General features: G+C 37.0%; 1 protein-coding gene across 9 annotated transcripts in view; it reads right to left on the bottom strand.

Annotated features, from left to right (window-relative positions):
* LOC109405151 (uncharacterized) overlaps nt 1–20,024 on the bottom strand; it is an 80,407-nt gene that overhangs the window by 31,645 nt on the left and 28,738 nt on the right. The window lies entirely within an intron of this gene.

The following is a 20,024-nucleotide window of genomic DNA, read 5'->3' as shown; positions in this document are numbered from 1 at the left end:
CAGGTTGAATGCTACAGACACATTCCAGCGTAACGGGACACCGCGAGGAACTAACTTTCGTAAACAAATGACGTCTGCAATCGAAAATAATGTTCATGACCGTATGGTTTAACAGGTTTTATAACAAGCTTATTAGATGTACTTCCTGATGCAATACTTGTTCTATGGGGTTTTGGTTCCAATTTACTTTATATAACATGTTACATTTCGTAACGGGACACCATCGTAAAAATCTTATTTTTAAAAAAATCAAACTAAAATGCGTATATCTGCTCTGTTATTAGGTTTTGAATAATAGAGTCTTCTAGCCATTTCTTCTTTGGATTGATGTGGACAAGATTGCCGAAGTGAGTTTTACTGAGAAATGTATAGCTGAGGAAATATTCTTGATTCAGTTTTTGGAGTGCAGCGTTACGCTCGCGTGAAAACAGTGTTTTGCAAATGGTGTCCCGTTACGGCTAAAGACATCTAGTTGTAGATCAAATGCTATGCTAGATAGAATGTTGGTGTCTTCAGCAATGTTTTTCAGACAAAGGGTAGCTGTCCGGTAGGACACAAAAACGCCTTCAAACCCGCTATGGCCCTATGGTGGCCGACGGAATGGGCCCTGGGGAACCTGTTTCGAGGTTTATTTACCTTTCACGTAGCCGACCCCCGACAACTCATTTTCAAAATGCTGGCTTTTCGTCAATTTTCATCCGATTTTTTTTGAAGTCGCCCTCAATTGATCATAAATTGGTGCTAGTTCATTACACTCAAGTGGCCATGCAATATCCGGAACCATTCCGGCGATATTTCGGAATGTGTTAGGGTCAGGGGGTTGCCAAAATGGATTAAAGTGATTATTTCGTGTGTTGTTCTATTTAAACCATCGATTTTCGACGAAATTTGCGAACAGTGAAACACAACGGCTATAACCAGATTTGAATAAGTTGACACATCCGGATCCCCGTGATAGGTTCCACGGGGCCTCATTGGAGACACTTCTGGTTTTCAACCTAAACATGCCGTGCGACATATCAATCTTTATGATTTCGAATGACTGAGTCAGAGACGATGGACTTAAGTATGTATCAACTAATATGGCCACCCCGGAACATATAGCACAGGTTCCACGGGGGTGTCATCGGGGACATTTCTGGTTTGCAACCGAAACGTGCCGAGCGACGTATCAATCTTCATGATTTCGAAAAAATGGGACAGAAAAAAATGTATCCATCAACTGATATGGCCGCTCCGTAACACCTGGAACAGGTTCCGCGGGGGCCTCTCAAACACAATAACACTCACGAAATAATCACTTTTAGCCATTTGGCAAAACAGGCATCAATTGCACAAGATACTCAGGAACAGTTTTATTGTCAGCATCATCCTACTGTATAAATGACTATAAAAGCGAGGACTCTTATTTAGTAGTCCAGTCTACAATCCTGCCAAATATTTAACTTTTATATCGTTTATTTATCTAACTGGTTTTATCCATTGCAAAACACATTTTTTATTTAATCATTTATTTGAAGGCTCATGCGCCATGGGAATAAAGAAGCATATTTCATTTGGAATAAATTTTACATTTTCAAGGGGATTTTTTTTTATTGTATGTTAGTTTTGGGGAACCGTTGAACTTGCCGTTTGGTCGAGATTCGAGAGAACAAAGTTTTTTAAGGGGCTTTTCGTTGATATTTAGCTAACCAGTAACGATACAAACGGATTTCGAGAAGAAAAAGAAATTGACAACCAAAACGACAAGAGGGAGGTCGCTAGACTTTCAATCAATGATTACTAATTTATGTTGTCACAAAAAGTAATGCAAAGCCATTTTCGTGATGCATTTTACACTTTTCTGTTTTCAATAAGAACATAAGCTTCAAAAGTTCAAAATATGCTTGTCATCATAAAAGTGAATTATACGGTGAGGAATGGAGTAAAGAAGGAATGCCAACTATCACTTCGGGATCTTCAAGTTTTGAACGCTGTGTGATTCTATAAACCTTTTTATACAGCATGGTGGTAATTCATTGGACATGTTAAAAAGGTTTTAGCATTTAAAGAGTATGCTGTCACCACAAAACTTAATAAAATATCACTTTTTATACTGATCCGCCAGAATACCTGCCCTTTGTTTACGTAGTTTTCGTGAAGAGCTGAGAAGTGGGCTTTGTTCCAGTAGGGGCGTTACACCAAGAAGGATAATGAAAATATATACACCCTATAATATAATTTCACCATGGTTACAGATTTTTGGTTAAATATTTGATCAAACCAAACTTATTTATCCCACTTATGAATGTCTTTAAAATTTTCGTAACGGGACACCATATCTACGCACCCATTGTAACGCCTAAGATAACGCGTCGATCAAGGTAACCCATATTAGTTGAAAGAAAGGTCTCCACGAGTACTAAGAGAATCCTGAATATAATTTTTCTAAAGTTCGTAATAAATTCGTTATTACAACAAATATACTATTTTCGTAACGGGACACCATTCAATTGCGGCTATTGCAAAAAGTGCTTTAAACATGTCAAAACTCAATTTTATGAAAAGTATCCTTTTGATGTATAAAATATACGTTATTATACTATATTAATAAAAAATAGGTTTAATGTTTTCGAACTTCAACATGCAAGCAGGCATATTTGAAAAATATCAATGAAAAATAGCATTTCTCTTACATAAAATGCTGTTACTTCACCTAGCTATTTAAATACGCTACCAGTCGAATTTCAAGTAAAACAAATGGTTTTCCTAAGATTGAATCTACCCTTTTTCATATGCTGGAAAGCTTGGGGCGAAACAATCACTTTGAAATTTCACACCCTTGGCGTAGAAGTGCGTGGAATGTGTCTTATATGTACAAAAAGCTACGAAAATCAATTAGAAAAGTAAGAAAATTGATAAATTGCTGATTTTTCATGAGCTGGGAAGGAAATCAACACGATCGATATGCAACCAATCTAGAGTGCGGTGATGCTATGAGCTCAACAGTTGTCAAACCACCACAGCTTGGCAAGACAAAGTTTGCCGGGACAGCTAGTACTTAATAATACTTAATTTGGCAAACAACAGGGCAAACAATTGCATACCAGTTATAAACAAAATGATTTTTTAAGGGTTCTCAATGAACACCTTTAAAGTTTATCATTATTTCTTCCAAAACTCATGAACTCATAAACCATTTTTCATGAAGGGTCGGGACTTTTTAAAGGTGTCCACTAAATGTTCCTCACACTTGATAACTTTTTCCCAAAAACAAATAATGCTTTTTGTTCTAAATATTTTAAGAAATGCATACGTACTAGCGTGGTTCAAAAAATCGTTTTTGCTCCACACCGCTTATTCGATTTGTAACCAGATTCTATGCCTTCTCCCAAAATTTGAGCTCATTTGGATGAAAATTGAGACTGCACAAGCCCTTCAAAGTTTGTATGGGAATTAATATGGGAAAACGATGTTTTTCATTCAATCGACCGTAGTATTTCTCCAAGTGCCCTAGAGCGTTAGTTGACCCTTGGTACTCCTAGGTTACTCTATCGGCTATAACTTTGCCGAAGACTGCATTCAAATCGCTGGCTTCATTAATTAGTTACCGATTTTTATCCAGAATCGAAATCTTTACTCATGATGGTTGAACTAATCGGTGGGCATCACTGCATTTTGCAGTGAAACATGGTAGCCATGATTTCAGTGTGCTATCTTTGGCGCCACATGCAGCAATGTTGCCTGCTGGGAAGCTGGAGGATCATTGTTAAAGTTTGTCCAGTTGGATACAAATCGATAATTAATTAATGAGACGTCCGATTTAAATGCGGTCTTCGGCAAAGTTGTAGCTGATAGAGTAGCCTAGAATTACCAAGGGTCAGCTAATCCGCAAGGGCACTTGGGGATTTTCTACGGTCGAATGAATGAAAAACATCATTTCGACACATATATTTCAAAAGGGCGTAACTGCTTTTGGAATCATCACCTTCTTTTAAAGCTGTGGATCATGTGTTATGATTTCCATGTTTTTCACAACAAGTACCAGATGGGAAAAACTCTCCTCTTTCCGACAACCACGGTGGTTTGAGTGTAAGGGAGGCAGTACGACCTACAGCTTTGAAAGAAGGTATTACTTCCAAATGCAGTTACGCCCTTCTGAAATGTTGGTGCCGATTTTCCCATATTAATTCCCATACAAACTTTGAAGGGCTTGTGCAGTCTCAATTTTTAACCAAATGAGCTCAAATTTTGGGAGAAGGCATAGAATCTGGTTACGAATCGAATAAGCGGTGTGGAGCAAAAACGATTTTTTGAACCACGCTAATACGTACGTGTCAGGCTCCTTGCTTGCTTGTGAGCTACAAAACATCTCGGTTGAATACAGCCTCTTGTCACCGCAATACTGCCCCACAGGAAAATAACGAGCCAACATCTCTGGTTCCCACTTTCAGCCGCCTCATTGAACACAATAGCGGCGGCTCGGGCGGTTGGTTCCCCATGACAGCGCAAAGTTTGTAAACAAACATTAATCCAGGAGCAATAATGGAAAACGGCGAATCATTTTACACAACAGAATTTTTTTTCACCTTTTAAAACAGTTAGTAAAGGCAAAACATGACTTTTAATTTCTCAATAATTTATTTCAAAATGAAGTCGTAATAGTACCGGCTCGTCTTCTTCACGGGGTGGAAGTTTTCATAAAATTTAGAATTGTTATTGATATGATTCAGCCACAGTCAATTATCGTTCCTGGATTTTGATGCTGACCTCAAAAACATGGCCGCGTGACAGGAGGCTGGTTGAATACATCCAGGAGTACCTACACCACCTTACCAGAATAAATACTGCTCCAGGAGAATCATGGAACATTTTCTGAAACTTTTTCTTCTTTACTTTCATGAGCATTTCAAATATATTACGGGGATATCAATATTTCAATCAAGCGTTTCAAGCGGGTTTCAAGGGTTTTCTAAAGGAGTTTCAGCAGTTTAAGGTGAAGATATGACGAAGCAACACCACGAATTCTCAAGAGCACTAATCTGAAAAACCGTCGGTTTGCTCTTGTACCGACTTTTCGAACCCTCTAAGCAGAATACCCTCTTCGAATGAGTGTAATCAGTTTCGTCAAAGGATAAGCAACATAGGGCGGAATTAAAAGATACGAAACTGATTACACTCATTCGTCGGTTTGCGCTGAAAAGTTGATCGATTGGTTATCCGCTGGCGGTGAGCAATCGATCAACTTTTCAGCGCATACCGACATTCGGTTGTTCAGATTAGTGCTCTTGAGAATTCGGGCTGTGGCTTCGTCATATCTTAACCTTAAGGGCGAACAGGTGTTTCAAAGTAATTATTGTGGTTTTAGGAGTGTTTCAATAGCGTGAAACGCCCAGAAGACCCTCCGACATCCCCTGAAACGCCCTTGAGACCTCCAGTTACCGCCTGAGAACCCCCTGAAACTCCCTCGACACCTCCAGGTACTCCATGAGACTCCCTGAAACATTTCTCAGAACTCTTGAAATGCCCATGACATCTAAAACGCTCCTCAGATCCCCTAAGACCTCATGTAGCTTCCGGAGACCCCCTGGAACCCCCTGAGGCCTTTTAGAGCCTCACGAAATTCCTGAAACCTGGAACTTTGTGAAACTCCATGGACCTTCTGAAACACCTTGGGACCTGCAGAACCCCCCTGGGAACTCCTAAAACGCCCCTAAGACCACTTCAATGCCCCTAAGAATATGTTCATTTGTTCCTTGCATACCAGCATTTACCAATTATTGAAGAGTTAGTACATACTTTGATTCCTAACCCAATATGATTTCCTTTGCATTAAGTTCAGTCATGGATAGCGAGGGTTTTAATTATTAGTAAAATAAAGTTGGTTAACTTTGTTTTCTTCAGAGATTGTAAGTCACCAAGCCACCAGTAGTAAGGACTTAATACTATGTATCCTTGATTTACCAGAACGCATATTCGAAAATTGAAAAATAGGATGACCCTAGGTTTCGGTTTGGAAGATCTTACTCTGTAACTCAATCCGACAAGATGATCTACCCACGTTATTGGCTCCGTTAACGACCGAGCAAGTTTTAAACCCCCTCAACCATTCATCTATCACCAGCACGAAACGCCTGACACCTTGGGGTTCCCTAATTGGTGAACTTTTACCTCCCGAACAGGGGTCCGTAGTTGAGACCCCCTTGGAACGCCCCAGAGATTACTGGCATCCTCTGAAATGCCCCTGAGACCCCCTGAAGCACCCCTGAGACCTCTTCCTGGTACCCCCTGAAACCCCTCGAATTTTTTGAAACGTTTTTGAGACCTGCAGGTACCCCCTGAGGTCCCAGAAACGCTCCTGAGTCCTTCAGGTATCCTGAAAACGCTCCTGGAACCCACTGAACAGTGTTGGTAAACTCATGCTCAAAACACACTTATGAACCGCTCCTGCGTGAGCAAACTCGCACGCGATTCTGAATCGTTTTCTCACGCGCGAGAATTTCATGCAAAATCTCGCACTCACGAGTCAAGCGCCGAAATCTCGTTCGCTTGTAAAGCGAATCCAAATCAATTTGAACGGCATTCAATGTTGTTGTACGCTAGATTTGCTTTTGTTCTATCATACAATCCTAAAAACTTCGATGTAAACATTAAGAACACCAAGAAATAAAGGAATGAGTGAAATCATGAGTCAACTCATGCATGATTTTTTCGTCGGTGAGTTTGGCGAGTCAAGAATCGCGCGTGCAACAACTCAACCATGAGATTTGAGAATTTGAGTTTATACCAACACTGCCACTGAAACCCCTTGGATTCCCCTGAAAATCCTCTGAGAGCCCCTAGAACGCCGCTGAGACCTCTTAGTGCACCCCAGAGACTCTCTGGAGCCCCTTGAAACTTTTAAAACCATCCGGAGACAGCTGAAACGCCATTGAGTCCTCCAAGTACACCCTGAGACTCACTGAAACGATTCTGAGTTTTCCAGGTACCCCCGTGAAATGCCTCTTGAACCACTAGGACAGCGGTGAGCACTAGGCTGCGGCTTATTTTTCAAAAGTTGTTGAAACCTGGAATTCGTAAGCTCTTTTGGATTCAAATGACACAAAAAGAGAAACCTCTGAGTTTAAGCCAAAAATATTGAGATTTAGAGGTCGCGCAATCGCTTCAAAGTCGAATTTTCGAGTAATAAAAAGGTGTTTTCACTTCAAGTGCCATAACTTTCTCAATTTTCAACCGATTTTCAATCTTTTTTTTATGAATTTCTCACAAATTAAATTTCGAATAAACTCGCAGAATATCATTTTTTTTCAAAGTCACGCAAAATATGAGTTTTTGAAGATTTAATTCATTTTTTTTCTTTTTACAAAAATTTTTAACTTTAGAGTCCTATAACTTTTTAACCGTTTGACCAATTTTAAATTTTTTAGCTTGCTTTTGTAGATATTTTTATTGCCTATCTCTGTCCTAAACAAACTTTTCATCAAAGTAGTCATTTTTATGATACTTTTCACCAAAAACTGCCAGAACATGCCTTAAAACTTGACTTTTTTATGCATAATTGGAGTTTTTACTTAGCATCATATTTAGGGATATGGAACACATTGGAGGATTTTTTTTTCAAATTTTTTTTCTCGCATTTTGAACATGAAAATATTTTTTGATTCAGAACACTCCAAAAGCTGAACTTTAAGGCTTCCTAATGATTATTTAGTATAAATTTTTCACTTTGAGCTCGAAACTAAGCATGAAAACTATTAAAATTTTGACAAAAATCTGATTTTTCCAATAAAATACGTGTTTCTGAACGGTTTTTGGTATTTATCTATTTTTAAACGTTGTTTTAAAGGTATAGTTTATTCACAGCATTCTTAGGCAACAACAATATCTACAAAAGCAAGCTAAAAAATTTAAAATTGATCAAACGGTTAAAAAGTTTTAGGACTCTAAAGTTAAAAATTTTTGTAAAAAGAAGAAAAAAATTAATTAAATCTTCAAAAGCTCATATTTTGCGTGGCTTTGGAAAAAAAATGATGTTCTACGAGTTTATTCGAAATTTAATTTGTGAGAAATTCATAAAAAAAAGATTGAAAATCGGTTGAAAATTGAGAAAGTTATGGCACTTGAAGTGAAAACACCTCTTTATTACTCGAAAATTCGACTTTGAAGCGATTGCGCGACCTCTAAATCTCAATATTTTTGGCTTAAACTCAGGGGTTTCCATTTTTGTGTCATTTGAATCCAAAAGAGCTTACGAATTCCAGGTTTCAACAACTTTTGAAAAATAAGCCGCAGCCTAGTGAGCACGCTTGCCATTAAACGTTAACGCATGTTGGACGAACATTTGATTCTACCACAAACACTTCAAAAAAGTTCTTTAATTATCTCTAACTAATTGGAGAACATTAGAAAGTGAACTATACATATATTTTATTGACGTGTTAAAAGTTCAATTTGAACTTCTAGTTCTCGAGTTATTGAAAGGCGGATTCAATTTGACGGTTAACGAATAGTTCTACCGTTAAATTGTGTTTGCTCATCAATAATCCAAAAATTAAAAGTTCAAATTGAACTTTTCCACCTCAATATAATGGTACGCCTTACTTGCGAATTGGAGAACATCGATAGTAAACTTTTAGGAGACCTTTGTGGAAATAAAAGCAAGTGTTCGTCCAAAATGCATTGAGGGTTAACGGCAAGCGTGCCCACCACTGCCCTGGGATTCTCTGAAACGCTCCTGAGAACCCTTTAAACGCTCTTGAGGCTCCTTGAAATCCTCTGGGAGCTCCAGAGATCTCCACCAAGATCACCACTGGAAAAGGGGAACACGGAAACCTCATGGGACGCCCTGAAGCACCCCTGAAATCTCATGAAACGCCCCTGAGCAGGGTTGTGAAATGTCACGGAAATGTCATAGAAAAAAATTCATGACAATTTCCAGCTCTACTGATACCTCTTGAGGAGTCATCCGTATGCGCATACATCGCTAGTTATCATGAGGGCCAACCACCGACGGATCAGATATGTTAACCCTATCTAAAGACTGGACTCGAAAAAAATGAGACACAAAGAATAATGTATAACTTTTGATTGCGTGCACAAAAATAGCTGATTTTTTTTTACCAGGAATAGTACATTATATGTAGCTAATGCCATAAAATTTTTATCAAAATCGGTTAAGTGTTGGCGGAGATATCGTCGGAACAAGAGACTTTCCATTTGAGAATCTTGGGCCAAACAAACACTTTAAAAAAATCACATTTTTTATCTAAAACTGTAGAGCCAAAAATACTGAACCGATTTCAATGAAAATTTTTCTGTACAAAAAGTATGTATGTAAATGTATTGTGTCAAAATTTCATTCAATTTGATTTGACCTTTAAAAAGTTATAGCCATATATGTAGCACTATGTCACAATAAGCAGATGTGGTTTTTGGTATAGTGACATTCAAACTGCTCTAACTTTTAAAATGTTCCATCAAAATGGCTGAAATTTTTACTGAGAACAGATTAACACAGCGATTTTACACTGTAAAAAGTTTCAAAAAAATCGGGACAGTGTTGCCAACACTACAGTCAAAATAATGCACACTGATTTTAAAATGTTAAAAAGTGCCCAAAATTTGAAAACCCCGTTTTTTTGTTTGAATTGTTAAAAAAAAGTACTGAACCGATTATAATCAAATTTCCACCACTTATTATGACTTACTTGAAGAACTTACAGTCAAATTTTCAGACGTTTTGATGATCTAACAACCAAGTTATAGCCTAAACAATTTTTAAAATGGAAGCCCAAAATTTCCAAAATCACATATTATTGTATCAACAATATTTGCGCCAAGACTGAACCGATTTTGATGAAATTTTTAGGGCATTAACTACACATAACATGCTATTCCTGATTAAAAATTCAGCTATTTTTGTGAACGCAATCAAAAGTTATACATTATTTTGAGTGTCTCATTTTTTTCGAGTCCAGTCTTTATTAATCTAGATAGATAAAATCCGACAGCTTGTAGTTTGTTGAGAGCTTTTTCATAGATTTTTAAACAGCGTACGATGCAGTGAAAAGTGTATTGACTCCTCTGAATAAGGACACAGCGAGGATTGGCTTGGAAATAAACACGGCCAAGATATGATTGCGCGTATAGACAGAGGCAGGCCTAGTGGTGGCAGAGTTTGGATGTGGGTTGGTGGCATTTCAACAGAAACTCTAATCAAGAGGGCGTCGACACCTCAGTGATTTACCATAAAGGTTTCACATAAAAACAAAATATGAATAAAATAATGGATTTCACAAAATTAATCTTCTAAGCTGCACTCATTGTAATGAACTGCCTGATGTTTGTTAAGAAAATGCATAAACATTACATACCTACAAATACCATCGTTGACAATTTTGTATTTCAAAAACTGCGAGCTCACTCACCAATTCATGTGCATCGATCTATAATGAAGCACACCACTGCAAAAACCTCGAATAACTTCCAATATCAAAGAAAAACGACGAATACGCGAGAAATTTTGCGATACGCGGAACGAAGCTGGAAAACTTTGTGTGACGTAGGCGCTTGACTCACGACTTGTATCAAGTATACAAAATAGCAAATATGGCAGGCTTTAGTGGACTGGTCACGAAATATCGGAAAAAATAGGAAAATATTATTGGACAGGGAACCATGTACAGGGGATAGACAAAATGACCGGGACAGGCAAAATTTTCACTTTTCAAAAAATGTTCAACTAGCTGTAACTTTTCGAAAAGTGCATCAAATATTCTTAATTTTTTACTGTAAGTTCTTCAACTAGTTGTGTATCAGTGGACAAAATTTGGAAAAGATCGGACAATTCTTTACGAAGTTATAAAGATTTTTGAAAAAGATAAAATTATCCGATAGCCAACTTTGAGCTGTTATATCTCCGGATTCAATGAACCGATTGCAATGAAATTTTGACAATTCAAGACTTATATAATGAACTCTAGAAAACATTTGACTTAACTTGAAATTATTGACAAGCGAAAAAGTTATAGCGATTTTATTTTTTCATGATTTTTTTAGTAAATTGGTCTATTTTTAACATGCATCCCATTACTTTTTCAACTTATTGGCGGCTATGTTGTTACTTTCCTTCAAAACGCATTTGACACATTCTACGGGCCCCGTATCGCCAATACCAATTTTTCAAAGTTGAGTTATGGCATATTTGACATTTTTATCACATTCTACATTACTTTTGCCATCCAAAAATGTATTCGACATGATATTAGTATGACAATATATATACATTGAACGACGATTAAGATTAACATTAAAATCGTGATTTTAAGTCATTTAGGCACACTTTTCATCCAAACTGTCGTATTTTAAACACCAACACACTGATTTTTCAAAAGTCTTCCACCATTTGTAGATAAATGTATGTAGATTTTTTAGCATAAAAAGATTTTTAATCGGAAGACTTTACAACTTTGTAATATGGCTGATCATAGTACGGGTTTTTATTGCGTTGTAACGTCACGAAAAATCAACATTTTTAAATTTTATTCAAACACGGAAAACGTTACAAATATGAAATTTTGTATGCTCTTTGTACTCGAAAAGATCTTTCAAATGAGACTAAAAAAAAAAGAAAATCGGTTCACGGAAGCCTGAGTTTCACCTGGTTGAAGTTTGCGTTGTAACGTCACGAAAAAAAGTTCTGTGGAAAAGACCAAATCTTTCTGGCTTGGACGGCTTCTGAATTGAACAAACGTAGTTTTATACTCAAAACAGTTTCGTTCTCGTTGTGTGTGAGCTCTTTTTCAAGATATCGTTTATAAATAGCGTACCATTGCCCGTTCATAAACTACGTAGACTTTTAAAGGACGGGGGAGATGCTGTTTGGCCAAAATCTACGATGATATTGTACTGTGATATTGTAAAATTTTATAATCGTAATCAAATACCACTCAAACCGAAAATTTCTGTGATATCAGTAGCCAACAGACGAAACACTGACGAAATTACAAAGTTATTAAGTTGGTCAAAGACTTACAGTTGATGGATAGTTGGATTTAAAGTTCCACCAACAGGCGGCGCTAGAGAACTTACAAATTTTAAATTTCATACATCTCAGGATCTCTATTACATAGAAATACGATTTCTTCGGCAAAGTTGTTTGGTAAGTAAAGGACTTGCAGTTGATTTAACAATAGATGCGAGATATTGCCACCAGAAGACGTTAGTTTCCATTTTGCAAAAGCAGTAAAAGGACTAGAATTTCTTGAAAAGTATTCTACAAGCTGCAACTTTTTTCACTTTGGACACATTGTATTCAAATCAAATAGTAATCAAAGATCAATATATAATTCTTAACTTTCAAAATTTAATTTTATTTGATTCACTTATTCCTAAGATATAAATAAGAGTTAATAGAACAACAGTCAAAAATATGATTCTGCTTAAAGCGCTCCATATTTGTGTAGAGCTAATCACTCTCTCTCTCTTCTTGGCGTAACGTCCTCATTGGGACAAAGCCTGCTTCTCAGCTTAGTGTTCTATGAGCACTTCCACAGTTATTAACTGAGAGCTTCCTCTGCCAATGACCATTTTGCATGCGTATATCGTGTGGCAGGCACGAAGATACTCTATGCCCAAGGAAGTCAAGGAAATTTCCTTTACGAAAAGATCCTGGACCGACCGGGAATCGAACCCGTCACCCTCAGCATGGTCATGCTGAATACCCGTGCGTTTACCGCCTCGGCTATAGAGCAAATCAATCAAGTCTAAATTTGTAGAAATTACAGATAACAAGATGAGGAACTATCAGTCAAAATTTGAGAACTTTTGATATATTTTATAAAAAGTTACGACTTGTTGAATGTGTTTTGGGTAATTAATAAAAATGGCATGCTTTTGAAAATTTGCAACTGTCACCACTGTGTGGCAGAAATTAATACCATACGGCAATTAAACTGAAAGTCCTTGATCTACTAAACAACTTTAATGAAGCAACCATCTTTTCAATTAATCACGATCCTGAAAAATACTAAAAAACTAAAAATGTGTATGCCCTCTAGGCCTCCTACTTAGTGGACGGATTTGAAATCATACGGCCCATCAATTGTAAGTTCTTGACCAGCCAAACAATTTTGTCGAGGACACCAACTGTCTAAATATTTAAGATCTTGAAATATATGGAATGGATATTACGTCAGTGTTACATCTATTTTTGATATAACAAGAATCACCGACAAACAGACGTAACACCTACGAAATTGAAACCCATATATCTTAGGACAGACTTTTAGAAAGTTGATGTCTTTGAAAAAGTTGTTTATCTTGTCAAGAATTTTCCGTTTAAACGCCGTTTGGTTCAAGCTTCTAACTGACTAGTGGTAGTTGAAATTTTGAAAAATCATGCACTTTATATTTGTATTTATATTTAACATGTTGTAACTTTTTTTAAAGTGCCCAAAAATTTTGCCAAAAAATAGTTTCTCAATTAGTCAAAATTTGTTGAAAACTTTTTGAGAAATTCTAATCGTTTGTAAACTATTGTAAACTTTTAATTAGCGTCGCCCAGTGTGTCAGAATCTCACATCCAATAGTAAATCAGCTGTAAGTTTTTGATTTATCAACTTTGCCAAAGACACTAACTCTCTAAGTAATTATAACTCTGACATATATAGGATGGTTTGTTTTTGTTAGAATTAGGTCTATTTGTCTCTGGAATCACAGAAATTCATGCCCCTAAATGGTATGCAGATCCTCAAGTATGTCTTTCGTTCAATAACTGCTCGCACATCTTAACCCTTTCGGGACGGTTGGGTCATTTGCACTTCGCTGACGCGTTCTACAGCGGCGAGGTTGGTGAAAAAACTCGTCCCGAAGGGGTTAAAGCGTTTTTAATTGAATCAATGACATTTGACGGCATGATTAGTTTTATGCTGCAAAATCTAAATATCTGGCGGTGCGAAGTAATGAATATCAACGGTTCAGTATTTGGGACAAAGTTAGATGAATATGGGTGGTACTAGGCCGAAGATGGGTACCATTAACCTTCATGAAGGAGTTTTCATACTACTGATAGCAATAACTTGGCGCTCCGAGCCATTTATGACAAAACGGATTTTTAATAGAATAAAGTTGCTCTTGGAGCAGTGCAAATAATGCAATAATATATTCACAAATTCGGGCAACAATTAAGGCTGATTATTCTGATTCAAAAATGATGCGCATTTTCGTGACGTTACAACGCGAGCAGAACCCTGTTTCAAACTGAACGGGCGTTGTAACGTCACGAAATGTGAAAATCCAAAACCGAATCCGAAATCCATATGTTTTATATCACTGCATTGAAGAACAAACCAATAAATTTCAATGGTGGGAGAAATTTTCAGTTTAAAATAAAAATCCGAGCAAATTTTTCAAGGTGTTGGTTGCGCGGTAGAGGGGGTCGAATTCTAGCGCGTTGTAACGTCACGCTACAAATACGCATTTTAAACAAGTTTTTCTAATGAAAACTTTATGTTAAACAGGTCAAACATATCGGAAATTTTACAAGGAATCTGAATATGACAAAATATTTTAAGGTTTACAGTTGTTTTTATGAATTATAGTGAAAAATCTGACTACGAATGCGTAGAAACGTTGTAACGTCACGGTAAAATGTGCCTTATCTCGACGGCGTGGTGAGTTATATGCTGAAAATTTTTAATATCTGGCGGTGTTAAATAATGGATCTCAGCGCGCTAGTCTTTGGAACAAAACTAGAAGAATATGGATGATACTAAAGTGAAGATGGGTGCCAGTGTCTTTAACCTTCATGAAGGAGTATTCATACTATTGATAGCAATAACTTGGCCCTCCGAGCCATTTATCACCAAACGGATTTTCAATAGAATCAAGTCCCCCTTGAAGCAGTGAAGATAATGCAATGATGTATTCACAAATTCGGGTAAATTTGGCTGATTATTCTGATTCTAACATGATGTGCATTTTCGTGACGTTACAACGCGAGCAGAACTCTGTTTGAAACTGAACGTGCGTTGTAACGTCACGAAATGTAAAAGTCGATTATCCAAAAACAAATCCGAAATTTAAATGTTTTATTCCATTGAATTGAAGAACAAACCAATAAATTTCAATGGTGGAAAAAAAATTCAGAATATAATAAAAATCCGAGCAGATTTTTTAAGATGTTGGTAGCGCGTTAGAGAGGGTCGGATTCTAGCGCGTTGTAACGTCACGCAACAAATACGCATTTTGAACACGTTTTTCTAATGAAAGCTAAATGTTCAATAGGTCAAATATATCAGAAATTTTACAAGGAATCCAAATATGAAAAAATATTTTAAGGTTTACGCTCGTTTTCATGAGTTATAGTGGAAAATCTGACTACGAATGCGTCAAAACGTTGTAACGTCACGGTAGAATGTGTCATTTATATAAAAGTCAATTAGAGTGAAACTAAATGAGCTATAATTTACATATTGAATTTTGAAACGATGTTGATGTTTTGGATAATTTGGTGTTTTATTAGAAAAATAATCTAATCGTTATAATTTTCTTCCGTGTTAAGAATATTAAGTTAAGGTAATAGTTTTTCATAGCTCATTATATAAGTCATAAATGGTCAAAATTTCATTGCATTCGGTTCATTGAATCCGGAGATATAACAGCTCAAAGTTGACTGTCGGATAATTTTACCTTTTTCAAAAATCTTTATAACTTCGTGAAGAATTGTCCGATCTTTTACAAATTTTGTCCACTGATACACAACTAGTTGAAGAACTTACAGTAAAAATTTGAGAATATTTGATGCACTTTTCGAAAAGTTACAGCTAATTGAACATTTTTTAATAAGTGAAAATTTAGCCTGTCCCGATCATTTTGTCTATCCCCTGTAGATGTCGGTCGATGGAAAGCCGCATCCGCGCTGGTTGCTCGCGTTTGATGACGATTTAATGATTAACTTTTCAATGTGCCATTTATATTTCGTTCCAACAAGTCCGCGGTACACTGACTGAATGAAATTCCCACAGGAAATGACTCCCACAAATCGCTACGCAAAAGCAAATTCAAACTGAAAAGTCATCTAAATTATCGGAGTTTTTCGAGAAATCGATTCATCTTAGGAGCAGAGACCCTCCTGGCATATCTACGGGTCAAAGTGCGTTCATAATTTTCAATCACTCATCCTGAGCGAAAGGGCATGAAAAAGGAACGAAATGACGACGTGTCGCAAGATCCGTGTAATTGTTAATTTTCAACACAATCTATCTTTTATGGCTTTTTCTACCTGAAACGCTGAAAGAGGGATGAAAATTTGTATTGTCTCTGAACCTGTGATTGTACAAATAATCTTCAGGGTGGCTAGTTCCAGGTAATACCTTTTCAGACAAGGGAGAAAAATAGACCGAATTCTTTCAGTTGGGTGATATTTACTTGTCACTTATCTTTGGTATATCGTTGGATTTATGTATGTGTTCTATTACAAATCTACTACAAGAAGCTTTACGGCGTCAATATCCCAAATGAATTGCTAACAATTGCATGTCCCAAAGCTTGAAACAGCGGGGTTCATTACGTGGGAAATCAACCGAGCAAGAAATTACAGTCGAGAAACAACGTCTAAAAAAGGATAATTTATGACCGATCCCAACGCAGCGTTCTGAACCACGATCAATTTTGGTAGGTGGACATTTTGCCATGAAATACGACTTCATGGAGAGGAAAACTAGGCGCGATCATTGCACAAAATTATAGACTTCTGGAAGGCAATGCGTTATTGAGCCGTTGTCGGTTCTCCTTCTCTCACTGCTGCTGAGACAACATCTACGTCTACGTCCAATATTCGTATCATAGCTCCCAACAACGGAAGCAGCAATGGATTTTGAATGTGAAACCTTGACTGATCAAAGTCAATTTAGTCATCAAAATGAAAAGCATATAAGTTTTGCCATGCAAACGCATGTACTTGCATCGCCAACTGGGTGAGGGGCGGCTTTACATAGCGTTTTGGGATCACGGGTCTAGCAATTAAGCAATTACGCCAATTGTGAAGCAATTTATATGTACATTTGTTGGAAATCTATTTAAATTTGGTTTCCTGGTATCCAACATACCTTTACGAGAAGTAAAAATTTGTGTAAATTTAATTGTCGATAGACGTGCAACTTTCTATTTGTAGGGGGTTTCGGACCACTGATGTGGCCTCATGGAGCACACGTTCGTTAACATAAGATTCATCATAGCCTTACACACTTATTTCTGAATTGCCTGTTCGGTACTTTTATGACGAGATTATAACAGCAGTACGATCTCGGTAGTTTCGGTAATCGATTTTACTGAGGTTCAGTAAAACAGCGGTCGAAATCGTATGCAAAAGGTAAACAATGCATTTTTGCTGAACGAGGTCGGTGCTCAGCAGTTTTAATCTCACCAAAAAATTACCGAACTCGGTAATCAAAATTAAGTGTGTATAATATCTAAAAAATCTAGTTAAAACTGAAATTTTAAACGTAAATTAGCTTATTTCTTTTGATAGTGTAAAATTAGTATAACAATCTTGTTTTCAAATAAAACATGATCATTGCATTTTAAATGTATGTTCCTTTTCAGATTTTTCATCAAATCTGTTACTAAGCGCTTGGCATCCAAAACTGAAGTTTTCTTCAACAATATGTGGCTACCCAGGCCTAGGCCTTCCCTTCTTCTCCTAAGAGTATCCAGTATTCTTTTCGATGATTTCTCCATGAAGCTCTGCTAAAATTTATCCAAGAATTACAACAGAGAGATATTCTAAAATTCATCAAAGAATTTCTTCTAAAATTTGGCAGTCCCTCTATAGGATATCTTTAGATTATAGCTGAAGAGATTTTTAGGAAGATTTCCCTGTAGGAATTCCTCAATATAGATTTCACTTTTGTAGGTAATTTTGATGCTCTGTTACAAAAATAAAAGAAAATAAATTATTACAACGATACACATAGAACCCTTCAAATGCACAAATTAGGAACGGCGCAGTATCATAACGTCCGAAGCCATAATGTCCCAGGGCTTTATGGCGCATTTTTTCGGGGCATAACGTCCAAACATATAAGTGTGTCACGAAGTCCAAGGAAAGAAGGCACATAGGATATTATGACGCACCCAAACTTTTGGATGTTATTTCGCAAAAAAACGCGACTTAACGACCGGGACAGTATGGCCTCGGACGTTGTGATCCGGCCCCATTAGGAACATCACCAATTGACGCAGCACAACACATAACATAAATGTGCCCTGTTATCCAGATGGATAACATCTTCCGATCACAGGATGACGAGGTTTCATTTATTGGTTTGGGTCCATCAGTCATCCTGGAATTGTTGGCTATTTGCCTTTTAGTTCACAGTCTTTGTTGCGGTGTTCATTGCTTGGTTTTGTCTAGGAAAACTAATCCTAATCGGGCATCTCGTTTCGAGTTCTATTACTAGAACTCTATAACTTGAAGTCCTTGATAGGGAATGGTTTGTATCTCTAGTATTTATCCACTAAACGAAATGGCCTGAAAGTTGGTAATCAAAATCGGATTGCATTTCATGGGCCACTATTCTGACAGAACCCTATAAATTTACATTAGAATTAGGCGAATATATACAAGTCGAATTGAAACCTATAACACAAAGAACTCACGAATGTTACATTTAGAACATATTAAACAATTATTTTGTCTTATTATTGTAACAAATATTTACCCGTAACAGCTCTCCGAAAATATAATCAGTAATAGAGCAGTATCTTTCTAAATAATACACGACAGATATCTACAGAAAAGCTTTAGAGCATTGTTTCAGGCAAACTCTACGAGAATTTCAAGAGTTCTTTCAGGAATGCTTTCGGGAATCTATTGAGGATACTTCTAGCATTAAGAAGTAAACAGCGCTTTCAACTACTTTGAATAGTTCTCCAGTTCGCCCACATATTCTACCGGGAATCAACCCGTATGCCTCCAGGAATTCTTCCGAGGGTTGCAGTAGGATTTCGCTGAATATTTTGCTACCGCAATTTTCGCGGGCAGAGTTTATGGAATTCATTTGAAAACTTGGTCAGCAACTACTCTATGGATTCTTCCAACAATTCATCTAAGGATTTCCTGTGAGAATACCTCCAAGAATCAATCAAAAGATTTTTTGATAAAATGGCTGAATTGAAATGACTTTTAAGCGGCATGGACGCCCGATATGTGAATATGCAAATAGGCATTGCAGTTTTGAGGAATCAAAATGATCCTCCAGCAATTTTACTATGGCTTGATGCAGTGATTCCATCTTGAATCCCTCCAGAGATTCTTTTAAGAGTTCATCTAGGGATTCCATCAGACATTTCTTCGCGGATTTGTCCTGAGATATCTTTAAAGGTTCCTCCTGTGAATGTTTAGGTGCTGTTTTCGAGGTTTCCTTCAAACTCCAGAGATCCTTTTAGGTATTTCTGCAGATATTCCTTCAGAGATTTCTTCATGGATTTCTACATATTTTCCTCCCAGAGTTCCGCTGGAGATTGCTCCAATAGTTCCATTTGGAATTGTTCTAAGTATTTCTGCAGGAACGTCTTTCAGAAATTGTTTCAGAAGGTGTTACTAGAGATTATTCAAAAATTAAACCAGGAATTCCTTGGAAAAATCCATTAGGAGTCCATCCAGGTAAGGTACACCGGGGCAAGTTGAAACGGGTGGGGCAAGATGAAACGCGATGTTTTGAAATAGATTTGAATACAATTTGCATTTTTTTTTTCTTTCGACAAAAGATTGTTTGAATCAAAAACTAGGGTATGTGTTCCATCAGTAATCTCACGCTCCCATATTCATCCTATTCTAAAACAAGCGATTACGGCACCGATTGATTCCGTTCTTTTTGTTTTCATACGTGCTCACTCCTAACAAAAAATACAAAAATAAGAAACAAAACAAACAACGCTTCAATCCTTTGTTTTTCGTAGGATGAAAATGGGAGCCACATGCTTAATAAGGGAACCAGTACCCTATGTGTTATGGTGTTCGAGCTGTTTACCATCATTGGATA

Source organism: Aedes albopictus, chromosome 2 (genome assembly GCF_035046485.1).
Source record: "Aedes albopictus strain Foshan chromosome 2, AalbF5, whole genome shotgun sequence".
Taxonomy (NCBI): Eukaryota; Metazoa; Arthropoda; class Insecta; order Diptera; family Culicidae; genus Aedes; species Aedes albopictus.
This window is presented reverse-complemented; position numbering and strand designations above follow the sequence as displayed.